At 45.2% G+C, this 16,029-nt stretch overlaps 1 protein-coding gene across 1 annotated transcript in view; it reads left to right on the forward strand.

Moving 5' to 3' along the window:
* Positions 1-621: 621 nt before the first annotated feature.
* JUP (junction plakoglobin) overlaps positions 622-16,029 on the forward strand; it is a 187,164-nt gene continuing 171,756 nt past the window's right edge. Inside the window, exon 1 of the mRNA XM_078645450.1 lies at positions 622-754. The gene's annotated coding sequence lies outside the window, so the exon portion shown is untranslated. The remainder of the gene's footprint in view (positions 755-16,029) is intronic.

Genomic DNA, 16,029 nt, shown 5'->3' on the forward strand with positions numbered 1-16,029 from the left:
TCTTTCGTCCCTGTATGTTTACATAGTGTAAAGGGGCATTCATAACTACCAGCTGGTGAGGCAGAAAACAATTATTTAATTACGGTATTAGTTCGATCGGCTGTTCGGTTCTGCTTTCGAGAGTTTAAAACACGTTCAGAAATCGTTCGTTTTGCACAGGACTCTATTTTAGCAGTACTTTGTCTTTAAAAGGGACATTGTCTCGCCAAACAGATGATTCACCGCGCCTTTCCGGAAAATGACGTCACGCAGGTGTGGCAATAGCACCGTCTTCCCACCTGTAGAGCACTAGCCAAGCAGCCCCACCTTCCCTCAATCTATGGTTACTCGCACCTTAACTGACGTTTAATTCAACCTATCACACAAGTCTCTGCGCACAGAGGCGGGCACAGCTTGTCCACAAACCTTACTTGACTCAAGTTTCCCCCAATCAAGAAGCTCAGCACTCCACGACTGAGCCGTCCACAGCATGTTTGATGGATCGGTTGGGATCCAACTGAAAGAAGGGCGTCCCATTGTTTCATCCAGCGGAGGGCGGACCTGAGCGAAAGGAGCGGCGATCATTGGCTGCAGGGGAAGGAAGGGCACCTCCCATTGGCGGAGGTGGGGCTCTACCCTGGCTGTCAAGCCCTCTCTCCTTTTGTTCAAGGAGTTTTCAGTCCAGAGAGTGGGGAGTGGAGACCAACGGCCGCCGCTTCCAGGGGACGCGCCGAACCTTCCAGATCCAGCCCGGGATCCCTACGTGTCAGCCGAGGTAAATTCCGCGCCTGGATTGAGCGCTAGCCGTGCGGGATCGCAGGACTGGGACCGGCTTAGGAGCACGACTGCACCGCACCTAGGGATCCGCCGCTGGGGTCAGCTCCGCTCGGAGCGAGCCCTGCCTGCTGCCCGCACCCCGGCTGGGCCCCTCCCTGCACATGTCCACCTGCTGTGAAAAGTCAAATGCCTCCCTTGCCCCCACACCTCTGCCCGGCGGCATACTTGTACCCTGCCAGAGGTCACATACCCTTCTCCATGACAGGTGTGGGTTTTCTGTCTCTCCTGTAGTTGTCTTTCGGGTTCCACCTGTGTCAGGGGTCGCTCTTCTGCTCTCCGGGGATGGCACTGTCGTATCCTGCCCCTTCCTACCAGGGTTGGTTTTTTAGCCCCACCCTCTTGTCACTTGTAAGGTTTCGCTTGACTCTGCCTGGCAGATGTGACCTTCCTGCCTCTACAGTGGAAAGCTTAATGTCCCAGGTTTGTTATGGGGCTTACTCGCGCCACATGCTGGGTTCTGCTTTATTTTGTGCTCCCTGACAGGTGTTGGCATATTGCCGTTTGATGAGGGATAAGTGCACCGCTTTCCCTCATACGGTCTACCAGGTGTGGCCCTCCGAGCCAATGTTTTCTGTTTTGCTTGTTTTAATCTCCTACCCTAGAAACCTGTTTTCTGAACTCCCTTCTTTGCCAGAAGTGGCACAGAAGGGAGCCCCATACATCCCTGTATGGGGCTCGCCACCCCATACAGGGATAAAACCTCTTCACAACCACCACTACAAGTGGTGCCTCCCGCTCACGTGCTGCTGGGTGGCTCTTGTTTACCCCCCACTACCCAACCCCACCATTTTCGGCGCCTTGCACTGTCTAGCCCGTCAGATTTGCATTGTGTGTTCAACCCGCCCCTTCAGTTGTCTTTGGTCGCTATGTTTTGAGTTCAGGGGTGCACTACCGCGCCTTAGCTGGAGTGTGTTTATAAACTTTTATAATGGCTGGACATGGTTCTTGGGAGCAAGAGTGCGGCACCTACATGGCCAGGCAAGTGAAGGCATCGCAGATAAGACGCATGCTGTCCGCTTACAGTTTGAAATCTCATTTGTTTTCCTTCATAAGATCCTTAATGTTAATTTCGATATCGGTTACCATATGACAACAAACCACAATTTCTAATGTGATAAATGCACGCGTGTTTGCTCTGTGATATTTTTAAGCTGTCGTAATTTGCTTTAAAAATGGCATATACACCGGAATGTTCTTATCTCGAATAGTTCGTGTAAAGCGTTGTACTATTTCCATTAAGGATCAGTTTATTTAAATAGAATTAGCGTGGAAAATAAATCTCGCACTAAAATATTCTATGTATGCTGTTGGTCTTCATTTGCATTGACGTTTCAAGCTGCCTGATTAGCTGAAACCCGCAAAACGTGTATATACAAATAAAATCATGTTTATTCCGTAATTCAGTTTACAAGTAGTGATCGGTGTTTGTGTTCGGTGTTTGTGTTTTACTGTAGCCTATTTCAGGTGGCCCAGGCTAGAGTGAAATGTGCATGTCAATAACGCATTTTAGCGCTGTCTGGTAGCCTTTACATGTTTCAGATTAAATACGGAGCCCCTGTACTTTTTTTCGCATCACCATACTGCTCACTCATATTTACTCTTGTGCTATGACTTTTCAGATTATTATTTTTTTTGACGTTTATTTCCTACAAAATTAACCGATTGGAACAGAACCGAGCAGAGCTGTGGCATGGGACGAGGGTAAGCGCCCGCGGCCCCCACCTCGGGCGCAGTTCTTTCTAATGAGGTCATGGCTGGGATGTCTGCCGATAGTGTTTGCTTTTCTGGGGGAGGGGCGTGAGTATGTGTTTTTTTCCCCCTTCCTTATTTGTAGTGCATGTGGCCCTGGGAGCGTCCTTGCAGGCCGACGGGAGAATCTCTATTACTGTTGGCAATGTTTGTGTCCCCTGCCCACGCTTGCACCCACACACATCCCTGCGATTGGCACCGGTTACATGTTTTCTTACAATTGCACGGTCTTGTCTTGCTTCCCTGCTGCTCACTGTTAAGAACCTTCTTCTTTTTTTTTTTTTTTTTTTTTATAAACCGAACTTCTCGATTTTTCCCCAAACACTGTAAAATCATTTTCTAGATCTAAATTTTCTTGTGGTGTTAGCACTCACGGGCATGTGAATTCCTGTAAAATAAGTGATTTCTGTTTTGCACAGCAGCATTGCATTCCAATAGTCTGTCTGTTCTTTTTGTTATGATATGTGACTTGAGGCTGGAAGGATGACAGGTCTTCTCTGACTGATGTCAAACTGCCCAGTCCTGTCATGCAGATGCGCGGGGGAGGGGTGCATTTTCTCGTTTATACTCCATATCACTAACTCTGTTAGACATTGCTTTTTTTGTGTTTTAATAGAAGAGCTTATTGCAATCCTAGAGGGGGAGCTACAATGTCTCAACATATACTATAAGCAATCTCTGTACTGCACTTGTCCTATGTTCAGAAAGGCACTGTCATATTTGACTCGCATGTTCATCATTTTTGGTTCATGGCTACTTAAAGCAGTGCCTTCTTGCACCCATCTGGGTGTCTTTGTGTCCGTTGACTCCCTCGAGAGTTTGTGCGGCAGAAGTTATGTAGCTGCTTGTCGTCTGCTGCCAGTTTACAGACCTGCACGTAACGTTACTCCCATGTTTCAGCAGTATCTGAGTAGGCGTTTTGTACATGTTCCTAGTCGGATATCATCTACCTTATTTATTTATGGAGTGCTCTGGGGCAGCAGAATACATCGGAAGTCGCGACAGTGACCTTGTGCCCAGGGCAAAGGGCTTTGGCACTGGTCCTGCGCGGTCTCTTGCTTGGGGAGAATGCATCCACAGTGTGGACAGTGGGTAGGGCCTGGTTGTATGTGTGGTGGGCGAGAAGATAACAGCACAAACCTTCAACGTGCCACCCAAGCTCTGGGAACCCTGCATTCGTACAACGTGGGCTGTGGGAGGGGCCTGGTGTGTTTGTGTGGTACGAGAGGACTGAAGCCGTTTTAAATGTACCCTCATTCCCTGTGAAGAACACCTTGATACAGTGTGTGTGGGAGAGGGCACCGGAAGTCTTCCCAGTGCCTCCCTGCCCTGGGAAGCCTGCATTCCAAGAGTGTGAACAGCCCGAAGAGTCGGGGTGACGCAGAGCTCCAGTCTCTGGGCGTTGCAGGGTTGGGTTACAAAGTTCAGGAACCTGCTTGTTCGGTTTGGGCGTGAGTGAAACGCCTGCCTTTCTGTCGGGACACATTTCTCCCAGGACTTCAGCGGCTGTTTCTCGTGAATAGAACTTGCGCAGTAACGAAGTCACCCAGGGCACAAGTCCTAAAAAAAGAAGTGGGGGGACTCTCCAAGGTAGGCGTGGTCACAGGAAGTGACATCACGACAGGAAGTGACATCACAACAGGAAGTGACATCACAACAGGAAGTGGCATCACAGCAGGAAGTGACATCACATGTAAGGCAGATCTATCATTTGCATATAATGCAAGATTTAACAATTGAAGCTGCTTGGTACTTAAGCCTGTGACTTAAGGTCCCTGCATGGAGGAATTAGCAGCCCAAATGTGGATGAAGTTTGGCGAAGGTGACATGAACACATTTTCAAAACGCTACAGGAAAGTTTGACTGCAAGATTTAGTATACATTACAGGTTCCCAGAGAGGCTGCTTCCCACACTCGACAATGACTATTACACACAGTAGGGCTCCATATTCACGTTATTCTATTGATGAGTGTTATATGTTATCTCCCCACCTATTGTAAACTAGCGACTCTGTATTAAATAGTTTTGTCCCAGCTGCCTCTCTCTAGCTGTGGCTAGATTTATTTATTTTATTAATAAAGTTTTATATAGCGCGAACTTGATCCCGAAGGATATCAGAACGCTTTACAATTTGCAGCAAAGGTAACAAATCAGAACATTAGTCTAACATTGGGAATCTTGGCTGAAGACAATGGAGCTGCCGGGGCATTAGCTTGGGTCAATGCCTAAATTTTAGATATATTAACTGGCCATTGTATTTATTTTAGCAGATTTATTTATTTCTATTTATTTTAGGAAATGTATTTAGTTTTGGTATATTTTAGTTTGACTTATTTGCCTTAATTTACTTCAGTGCAACAAAATATAAACATTGCTTTACTTTGTATTAATACTGTTTATTTTTGTGATAGTTCCTAAAAAAAGGGCCGATTATGACTCATGCATTGTAATGGTTGTTTCCCCCTTTACAGAGACTACTTACTATAAAATCGGGGTGGGCCTAGCTCATGATGTCATTTTGTGGGGACCCCTTGAAGAAAGCGGGCAGAACCTTTGCAAAACTTTGTGCCCCCCTATCCAGTAGTGCAATTATCCAAACACTGACAGGATTGAGCCTAAATTAAAAATATACTGACATACGTAATGCCAAGTCAGACGTCATCATGGAGTCATGTTTAAATGAACAATCCAGCACCATCCTACACCTCCCCATTCCACAAAATTATACAATTCAGACCAACAACACAAACTAGAAGGGGGCGTTGCTGTCATCATTAAACATTCCATGTGGAAACAGCGACACACGGAAGAACACACAAGGGTACACCATCATACTACTTACATTTTGTAGCCTGGTGTCAATTGTTCAATGCAGGGCGTAATTTGTGCCAGTGCTTAGCGCCGGCACTTAATTGGCAGGGCCGGGTCTAGTGGGACTCTGATTCTACACGCACGAGGCGCACAGTGCATGTAAAATGTTTTCATTTAACTTACAGCACACTTGCTAGTACTAATACTTAATTAACTCCTCAAGTCTCGTGCAGCCGCATCGCATTGTGTTTAGTTTTTCACATCTCAGTTTACCCTTAATTGTTCACAATCACTTGAATAATGAAATATTCTGAGTGGGAGAGCTCTTTGGCAGCACTCTGCCAGGTTTCTCTCTCGTCACTCTCATGCTGCTGTGTTAAAGAGCCTTGGTTCTACCGCACAAAGAATTAGGGTGACCAACTGGCATTGGTGCACATTCAGGACGGTGAGTGTAAAAATTCAGGACAAAGGGTCAAAATTCAGGACACAAATTCAGGACAGGAGGTCAAAATTCAGGACAAAACTTTAGGACAATAGGTACGTTTTACAGACACATCAGAGGTTGTGCAATAGTATATAAGTAAGCCCAGCCATTTCCAAAAGTATTCAACCATTTGCAAACCTATCCATCATGTATCCTTCCATCTATCATTTCACTCATCCATCCCTTCATCCATCCCCTCATCCATCCTTTCACTCATCCTCCATTATCCATCCACCCTTTCACCCTATCCATCTGTACACTTATCCATCCACTCTTCATCCCATCCATCCATTCACTCATCCATTCAGCCATTTACCCTTTCACCAATCCAGCCATCCTTTCACTTACTAATCCTTCCACCCATCCACTCTTTTAGTCATCCATCCATCCTCCCTTTCTCTCTCCATCGACCCTTTCACTTAGCCTTCCTTCCTTCCATCCATCCATCCACCCACCCATCCATCCATCTACTCATCCACTCATGAATCCATCCATTGCCCCTATCACTCATCCATCTATCATTTCACTCCTTCACACATCTATTCATCCTTTTGTCCATCTACTCTCCCTTTCACTCACTCATCCATACTTACACCCACCCTTTCACTCATATGTCCATTCATTCACCCTTGCACTTATCAATCCATCCATCCATCATTTCACACATCCACCTACCCCCCATCATCCACCCACCATCCACACACCCACGCATCCATCCTTTCACCCACCCACCATCCAATCCACTGATCCATCCTTTCACCCATCCACCATCCACCCACCCACTCATCCATCCATCCTTTCACCCACCCACTCAGCATCCATCCATCCATCCTTTCACCCACCCACTCATCATCCATCCATCCATCCTTTCACCCACCCACGTATCCATCCATCCATCCCTTCACCCACTCTCCATCCATCCATCCTTTCACCCACCCATCCATCCATCCCTTCACCCACTCTCCATCCATCCATCCTTTCACACACCCATCATCCATCCATCCATCCATCCGTCCTTCCCCTCATCATCCATCCATCCATCCCCTCATCATCCATCCATCCTTCCCCTCATCATCCGTCCATCCTTTTCCCTCATCATCCATCCATCCTTTTCCCTCATCATCCATCCTTCCCCTCATCATCCATCCATCCTTTTCCCTCATCATCTATCCATCCATCCATCTGTCCTTCCCCCTCATCATCCATCCATCCTTCCCCTCATCATCCATCCATCCTTTTCCCTCATCACCCATCCATCCTTTCCCCTCATCATCCATCCATCCATCCATCCTTCCCCTCATCATCCATCCATCCTTCCCCTCATCATCCATCCATCCTTCCCCTCATCATCCATCCATCCTTCCCCTCACCCATCCATCCCATCCATTTATCCTGCCCCTCATCCATCCATCCTTCATCCTTCCCTTCATCCATCCTTCCTTTCATCCATCCTTCCCCTCACCCATCCACCCATCCCATCCATCTATCCTGCCCTTCATCCATCCATCCTTCCCCTCCATCCATCCATCCTTCCCCTCATCCATTTATCCTTCCCCTCATCCATTTATCCTTCCTCTCATCCATCCTTCCCCTCCATCCCTCATCCTTCCCCTCATCCATCTTTCCCCTCATCAATCATCCAGCTACCCTTCCACCCATACATCCAGCTATTTACATTTTCTCTCCATCCTTCCCCTCACTCATCAATCCATCTATCCTCTCTCATTATCCATTTATTCAATCTTTCATTCATCCATTCACCCTTTCACTAATTCATCCAGCCATTCACACATCCCTTCACTTACTCACTCGCCCACCTTTCCATATTAATTTTGAGCTGAGCCCTTTTGAGAAGAGGCCCATCAAGAACTTCACCCTCGCTGCAGGGGCCGTTCCAGGACTGGGACAGAAGCCACCCAGGGCGGAGACAGGATCCACCACAGGGGGGGACAAGAGCCATCACAGGCGGGGGTGGACTGGAGCCACAACATGCGGGACAGGAGCCATCACAGGCGGGGGTGGACTGGAGCCACCACATGGGGGACAGGAGCCATCACAGGCGGGGGTGGACTGGAGCCACAACATGGGGGGACAGGAGCAGGAGTCATCACAGGAGAGGGAAGGTGATCCACCAGGGTGGGCATGCAGTATTCTAGTATCATCTTGGGCTTCTCGCTCCCTCCTGCACAAGACAACGAGAAGACAGGCTCTATGTCCAAAATGCCACCCCCCACTGTGATATACAGTACTTACAGAAGATACTCTAAGAGAACTGATTGAACTGATTGTCCTCCATACTTTGTTCATCAGTGTGGGTGCGATTGTGCCATTTCTTTATTGTATTACATTATAGACTGCATGTTTGAAGAACCGAGGTTTGCTTACAAATTAGGGACAGTAATTAAGCTCGGTGAAGAGAAGCAGGTGCTGCCTCGGTGTAATCAGGGGTGTAATCTGGCCGAGTCTAGGATGTTTGGGGCCCTGTGTAGAAATGGAATGTGTGAGCCCCCCTCTAAATAGCAGATACAAGACGCATTCAGGGCTGTTTGCATGCGAATGGATGCCCTGCTCCTGAACCTGCAGCACCTCCCTCTGTCACCTTCACGCACCTCTTAACAGCTCATCAAGGGCTGGAGGTGTGAGGGCTGCCATCCCGCTGTGCCTCTACAGTGCTGCTGCTGCTGGGGGTCGGAGCTTTCATACAGCCTCGGAGTCAAGAAGGGAGGTGGGGGCAAGCTGTGCCCGGTTCAAATTATGGAAATGCTTTATTTACTTTGTGCGCGCCGCGCTCCCGTTTTTTTAATGGTGGACGCGGTTTTGATTTAGCAGGGTGGACGGCGTCCACCCTGAAAAACCCTCGGAAATAAGTGGGGGGATGCCGTCCACCCGCGTGGTACCCCGACTCGTGCCCTGAAGTCACCGAAAAGTATTTTCTGTAGTAAACCTATTGCGAGGACGAAGCTGCGAACGCACTTTACTCTCGGACCACTTTCGTTAATGAAGCGGCGGGGTTGGTGAGGCTGACCGTTTGCTGCTATTGTGTCGCCACACAATAGGTTGACGGGAGTGCCCACGAACACTTCCGGGCTAGGACCGCAGTTCATTGTTACTTCGCCACAGCCTATCCCAGCATGCAACACCTGTTTAACCTTCTAGAGCTGGTCCACCCTCCTGTCACTAGCCGCGACTCTTCAGTGCTCCCCACAAGCCCTCCAGTGTGGGAGAGTAGCCTATCTTCAAACTGTATGCTTCAGTGATGTCACCTAAAAAAACTTCATATATTGTACCACTGTCCATTATCTGTGTGACGGGTGCAGCAAGACCACATGCAGGTGCAACGTTGTTATATGTAATTGGGTTCTTAAATGTTTACTGACAGGCCCAATATTCAAACTTCCAACTCCCACCCCCCATATTTCTCAACTGGGTCTCAAATAGACCAATTTCCTTTAAAATAATTAGAAAAGTTGTTCAACTAACCTCTCCGTATACACCTGCTAATCGGCAACAAATCAAAAAATTTCTTTAAAAGTCTGCTACCTGTCTCGCCAAAAAGTCCCAATATGAAATAAAAACATGACGCCCTTGCTAAGCAGACGTCCCCAAAATTCCTTGCCTTTGAGACCCCAAACACCGCCGCTGCCCTGCTACCTAACAGTGACTTTCTCTATAGTCCTCAGAATGCACCACCTGCTCAAGAAGCCCAGGGGTGTGTGTGGGGGCTTCGGGTAACGTAAACTCCTAAGCCCCAATTCTGAAGTTGTTTTAATGGAATTTCTAGAGTGCTGTAGTTCCTTTGAGACTACCCAACAGACCATATACGTCAGGGTTTTATATTCTGACTACAATAACAGTGCTTCATTATGGAAGGAGTTGGAAATGTATAAGTAAAACAAAAATTAAAATGCTTTTTAAGAATTACTTGGACTAATTTATCAGAATGGCGTGTTCATGTCTTTCTAATGCGGCAAGACCCTGTGGCAATTACTTGCTTAATTAAAAAGTACCTCCAAACACAGCATGGAGATTCCCATCATTATTGGCCCAGATTAAGTGCAAGACTGGTGTTTGCTCACACTAGTACATGAGGCTAAAACCATGCCACGTTAGTCAACATTCTGATACTGGTGCATTGTTTTGACTTAAACCACCCCGTCATTATTTGGTACTTCCTGGTTTATTAGACTCCAGAGACAAACTGCATTAGATTTTCTTTTCCGGCAGTGACCTTTCTTTTAATGTATGTCAAGCTTCATGTTTGTTGCACTGTAATTCGTTGTGGAATAAAAAATGCTGAAAGCCCACATCTGATAACCTACTAGCCATTCTTACTTGCTCATAATCAGAGGGCAGTCTAGATATTACAGCGGTTTAAATTATTTTATATATTGATTCTGGACAATTACTACTACTATCATCAGTGTTATAATAATTTGGGAAGCACGTGATTGTAACAAGGTTTCTAGGTCTTTAGCAGAGTAGCCATCACATTGTGTAATGCATGTATTGGGTAGATGCATTAGTCACAGATCAAACCCATAAGTCTATTTTCCCTGTTTGGTGAAGTTTATCCTAGATAGCTGTTTTATGGTTGCCACTAACTTAATATTGTGGCTCAAATATTGTGAGCATTTGGGCGATGGTGACACGGATACTGTCTTTTATTCGTAAACGGAGTGCCTCGCACCGCGTTTTGTAGTGTGCGGAGTGTAATGTGGCCTTCTTAGACCCAATCCTATAGCGGTTCACTATATACCTTACTAACGCTTCGTACAGGTTGGAACCGCAAATCACAATAACTCCTCATCACTTGTAAAATGTTACAAAGATTTAGATATTGTCCATTACTTTCAATCTCTACGTGAAACCTCTTTGATCCATCCTCGTCAATAGCATAATTCGTATCCATAATTAAGCAGACGTTCAACCTTCAGCCCTATCTTAAAATCCCTTTGGTAAATTACATCACTTCTAGCTCACCGAGAGATAGATCTAAAGTACTTAAAGCTCCGTTCCACAAAAACATAATTCCTCCTATTTGCCACCGCTCCGAATAATCAGTCATGCCAGCCTATCTGACATAAACCTCAATCCTCAACTAACAGACGGTGAGAAACAACTTTATTCTTCCAAGAACACTTAACAATAAAGACAAGTGCTATCTCTTTTTTAGGGGGGGTGGACGACCTGAAACCCCTTTTTCCAGCAAGCAGCTTCACTAGTCAAAGGAAGCCTTGGTCCTGTCTCACATGGGTGGCAGCAACCCTATACTCTGCCTGGGCAGCACCTCTATGGCACCCATCAAATGCGCAGTTCACACTTCAGCGTGTTTAATAAGCACTCTGAAGAAACACCGCCAATTTGCTTGAGCACTGTAGGAATAACATGGTTTCCTCTCCTAGGCTGGCATCATATTGACGACTAGCTGCATCACCTACAAAATCATCAGAAATGGCACCCCATTCAAATAAATGTATCATGCAAAGCAGACTAGCACGTTGCCAGACTATATAATAAAAAAGAGGAAGAAATAGTTAAAATCTTGGCCATCTATGTTCCCAGGGTATGGAGCAGCATCCTCACCAATATTCGCCTTCCTGTAAATCAGAAAGAAGCTCAGGACTTACTCTTAAAGTAACACTATTCTTCTACGCAATAGGTTTGTACCGATACCTACCTTTTGCATACTACCTTCAATCAAATATCCAATGCGTGCCCGTTCTTTTTATTTTTGTGTTTAAGGTCAATATAGAGGTCAGTAACAGTCTAATATTTAAACAGGTCGGTTTTTAATTGCTTGCGGAACAGTTTTTTTGTCTGGTATGCATCTGAGGAGAAATATAAATTCGTTCCAATGTTTAACCGCTAGCAAGCTGAGCCACCCCACTCTTTGTATGGGGATGTACAAAAGCCGTGCCGACTGAGTGTAGTGGTCTTTGTGGGCAGTAGCTAGTCAGTCTACTTGCAGGTAAATGGTGTCCGCTTTGTAAAAGGCAGAGCGTGCCCTTGTTAGAGCTTAAAATATGATTCTCTTTACCGGTAGCCAGTGTAGCTATTAACGATATAGAGTAATCAAAGTGTGTTTAGGGAAACGTTGGGATGGCCAAGTTCTAGAGTTTTTGTGGTCTGTGGGTCAAGTAGTCTGAGAGTCCTATGTACAGAACGTTTGCATAGTCCAGAAGGGACACAATTAGTACCTGGACCATCGTCTTTGGAGCTTCTCATGGTAGAAGTTTGACACATTTTCCTCGGCATCCTCAAAATTCAGCATGTATTTTTGACCACAGCGGAGATCTGGGATTTGAGGGCTAAGTGAGTGTCAACTAAGACCCCCCCTAGGTTTCTGCCCTTTTCAGCGGAGGGTGGAGAAGCTCAACAGTTGGAAGGCCATGCCCCTGATCAGCCTTGGATCGGCCCGTTCGAAATAGCAGGACATCCGTCTTATCTGGGTTGCAGCTCCATGCATTAGATTTTAGCCAGCCAATCAGTGCCGCTATACAATCAGCAAAGTTCATTTTAGCTTGCAGTCGTTACTGTTTGTCAGCAAAAGTTGGGTGTCATTTGCATAGGAGTTCACCCGGATGCCAAAGGATTCAATGAGGGAGGCCAGTGGGGATCTGTCGATCTGTCTGTCTTGTCCTGTCCTAAAAAGGATCCTACCCTCAAGCTCATTGGAGGAAAGGTATTGGAGCAGGATCTCATATGAGATCATGTAGACTGCCTTTGAGAGGTCCAATATGATCAGTGCAGCATTATGCCCAGCATCTATCGGGAATTTAATGGAGCCTGTAATGTCCATGAGTGCAGACTCTGTCCTGCTCTAAGATCTAAAACAGGACAGAGAGGTGGAGGAGATTAGAGGTTTCCAGATACAACATTAGCTGGGTGTTAACTGCTTTTTCTATGTTTTTAGAGATCCCCGGAAGCAGATATTGATCTGAAATTTGGATACTTTCATTTAATAGATATGATTTCTGTTTTGTTACATTTTGAAGGCACATGTAGCGCTTACTATCCCCAATGTGGGGTGCTGAAGTGCTTGCCTACCTGGGTAGCTCGCTTCACCATGTAGGGTGTGTGTTCTCTTGGTTTTAATCCTGTGATTGAAGTGTTTGTGTCATGCATGGGGTGCTGTTTTCATGTAATGGGGACGCAGTGTTTAGAGGTGCGATGGATGAAGTGTTGGAGTTGAGGAGCGCAGTTTGTTTTTCAGTAAGCTAACCGCTTTGAACAGCTCTGCAGGATCCTTGATTATTTATGTTTGTTCATAGTCCACTTAGTTGGCTACTGCACTGGATTGTCCATTCCTGAGATTATTTAAAACAGGTCTTTCCAACAAGTGGATTGCGAGCTATCCGTAGCTCCCAGATGCCTTGACTACATTTTAAAATAAGCACAGGGTCACATTTTCCTTTTACAGGTATTGGAAGGTTGTGTTTATTTTACATTATAATCAGGCTCCAGATAGTAGAGCCTGAAAATGAACAGTGCTGGAGTTAGATTTGTGACCCGGGGCACAGAGGTGAGAACTGAATCACGGAGGTATTTAAATATTAAATAAATGTCCTTGTCAACTCCATATTGGAGTGAGAGAACCAAATGAGGTTCCTGAAAGCTTTTTAATGGGAGGACATTAAAATTAAGTTACCTTAATGATTAAGGTAACTTCTTTTTAATTTTCTCCCATGTCAAAGTGTTGTATTTGCAAACAGCAGCCCACTTGCTTCTAAAGGCCAGTAGAAACTGTGCCATTTGTGGAACTGAAAAGTAGTTTTTTTTAAATGGGAGAAATTTCAAGTGCATATTCTGAAAATGTTTGCAGAGCATCTTTCTGCACTTGAAATATTTCCCATTTAAAACAAGGGGTTTTAGGCTTGTGTTATACATGTAACTGTGCCACATATGGGGAAAAAGTATGTTCTATGCCACAAGTACATATGACATTGGCTCTCAGGCACTCATAAGCGCATATCCCTGTGCACATATGTTCATACATACCCCAAAGACCACACTCGCGGACAAGCATGGCAGCCCTGTCATAGTGCCCTTAGTCAAAGTATGTATGTATGTATGTATGTATGCATGTATCTTGCTCTACAGAAAAGGTTGGCGACTCATGAGTTAAAGTTTATGATCCTGAGCAGGCATAGCTTAAAGGGAGAAATAGTAGACAGAGCTGCTGGGGGTGATCATTTAGAATATCCTTCAATAGCTGAGTGTCTTTGTGAGATGTTAGGAAGCATTCCTTGTTTGTAGCTAGGGTTCTACACTGGTGAACTAAATTAACATCTTCGATTTCCAAAGGTATGTCGGATTTCTCAAGTTATTCATTGCCTGTTCAGTTGGTGATGTGTGGTTTATTTGCTGTGGACTGGTACAGTACTGGGAGATGGTCATGACCCTTAACAGTTTTGCTTTAAGTGAATGAAAGGGTGTTAAGCAGTAAGATTGAATTATTATGCAGCCTGTATGAACTACAATTAACTTCTCAATCGCTGAGCATTATGGTATTACTATTGTGAATTACATATTGTATTTGTATTATAACTATATTTATGTAGCACTAACTTATAGAAGGTGTTGTAGTACTTGGCTAGAGTGAACTGCTTGGTGAACTTTTTAAAACCGTTATTTAATCATAGTTTTTTACTTTGTGTAAATATAATTTATGAAAAAATAATTTGATACCCACAGTCTGTTCAGTGACACCAGTCCAAATCCATATTTTTCCTGTAACCTCAAGAGAAAAACAAACTAGATCCCATGCAGTGCACCTCCTGCTCAACAGAGGCCTTTCTACAGGCTTCAGATGATACAAATGGCTGGCTATTACAATCAGGCACTGACATTTTCAAGAGTTTTGTGTGTTTATTTTTGATTAGCTTTTTTTAATTATAATTGTGGCCTATTTTTAGCAGCACAGCTGGATATGTTCTTGATTAGAAAACTGTTAACCTTTTTCAGTACGATGCTTTACAAATTCACTTTGCTTGCGAAAATGTGGTATTTTGTAGCAATACTGAATTTCTTTTGTTTTCAGATTTGTAGTGAGATGTATCGTGTGGATATTTAAAAAAAAAATGTGTTTACAAAACCTCTCGTATGTAGAAAAGGCCTACTGTATTACACACCTTGTAGCTTCTGCTTGTTTATGTGCACTAACCAAGCTGTGTTTCGATTTCTCTGGCCTTGCCTTAATTGCTGATTTTTTTGTTTGTTTTATTGATTATTTACTCTCGGCAGTGCTTTTCCCGTTTTCTTTTTGTTTTTGATGTTTATAACCCCTGCTGGGGGTGGAAGTTCAAAGGAAATTGTAAATTATCATGGAGTTCCTATAAATTGTCCAATATTGGCTGCTTTTCTGCTGCCCTTTAGGTTATCGTTCCTTGATTTTGTTTGTCCGCTCATCATGCTCTTTAGTTCTCTCCTGAGCTAGCGCATGCGCTGCACTGAGACATTTAGTAGGGGCTCTGTAAAGTGCTGCTTTGGCTGGCCTAGCGCTTGCGTGCAACCGCCAGCTTTCTGCGCCATCTGTCTTTCCTCTCTAATTTCTTAACGTTCCTCCACCCCTCCCCCGTCGCGCTGCTTTCACTTTCGACATTTTGTTTAAGATTAGCGCGGTGCCTGCCTCACGGCCAAAGGGGAACAAAAAGCACTCTTCCATACGTCAAACAGGGATCACCCACTACTCTAGGTCTGCTTTATGATGACCTGTGAAATCTCTACCCCCTTCTCTTTCGTTCGTCTTTGTTCGGTTAAGTTCCTTCCTTTCCTTTATCACCCCTATTCCCTCTCTCCATCCACTCGTTGCCCTGCACCTATTTTTCTCTAACCATCCTGCTCCTTTCTCGCTGTCATGTGTTTCTACCGAGCCCATTCTCACACAGAAGTCTGTCCCACTCAGCCTTGTCTGATCCATGTTGCTGGTTCCCCGATACCCTTGCCAGATTCTGCCCTCACTCTACTCCATTATGTGTGGTCTTTGGCCTCTCTGTCCCACTTTGTTAACTATAGTGCTTTTCTTTGCCCAACATACTTGTTGCTGCTCCATCCTGCATGCTCGTTAGACTCCTTGCCAGGCTCTCTTAACTTCTCTCTGTTTGCTTCAACCCACTCGCAGTTTCTCCCTTACACAGTCCTTCTCTGCTGCCGTCATACTTTGGCTTTT

The sequence above is a fragment of the Lissotriton helveticus genome, chromosome 5_1 (assembly GCF_964261635.1).
Source record: "Lissotriton helveticus chromosome 5_1, aLisHel1.1, whole genome shotgun sequence".
NCBI lineage: Eukaryota > Metazoa > Chordata > Amphibia > Caudata > Salamandridae > Lissotriton > Lissotriton helveticus.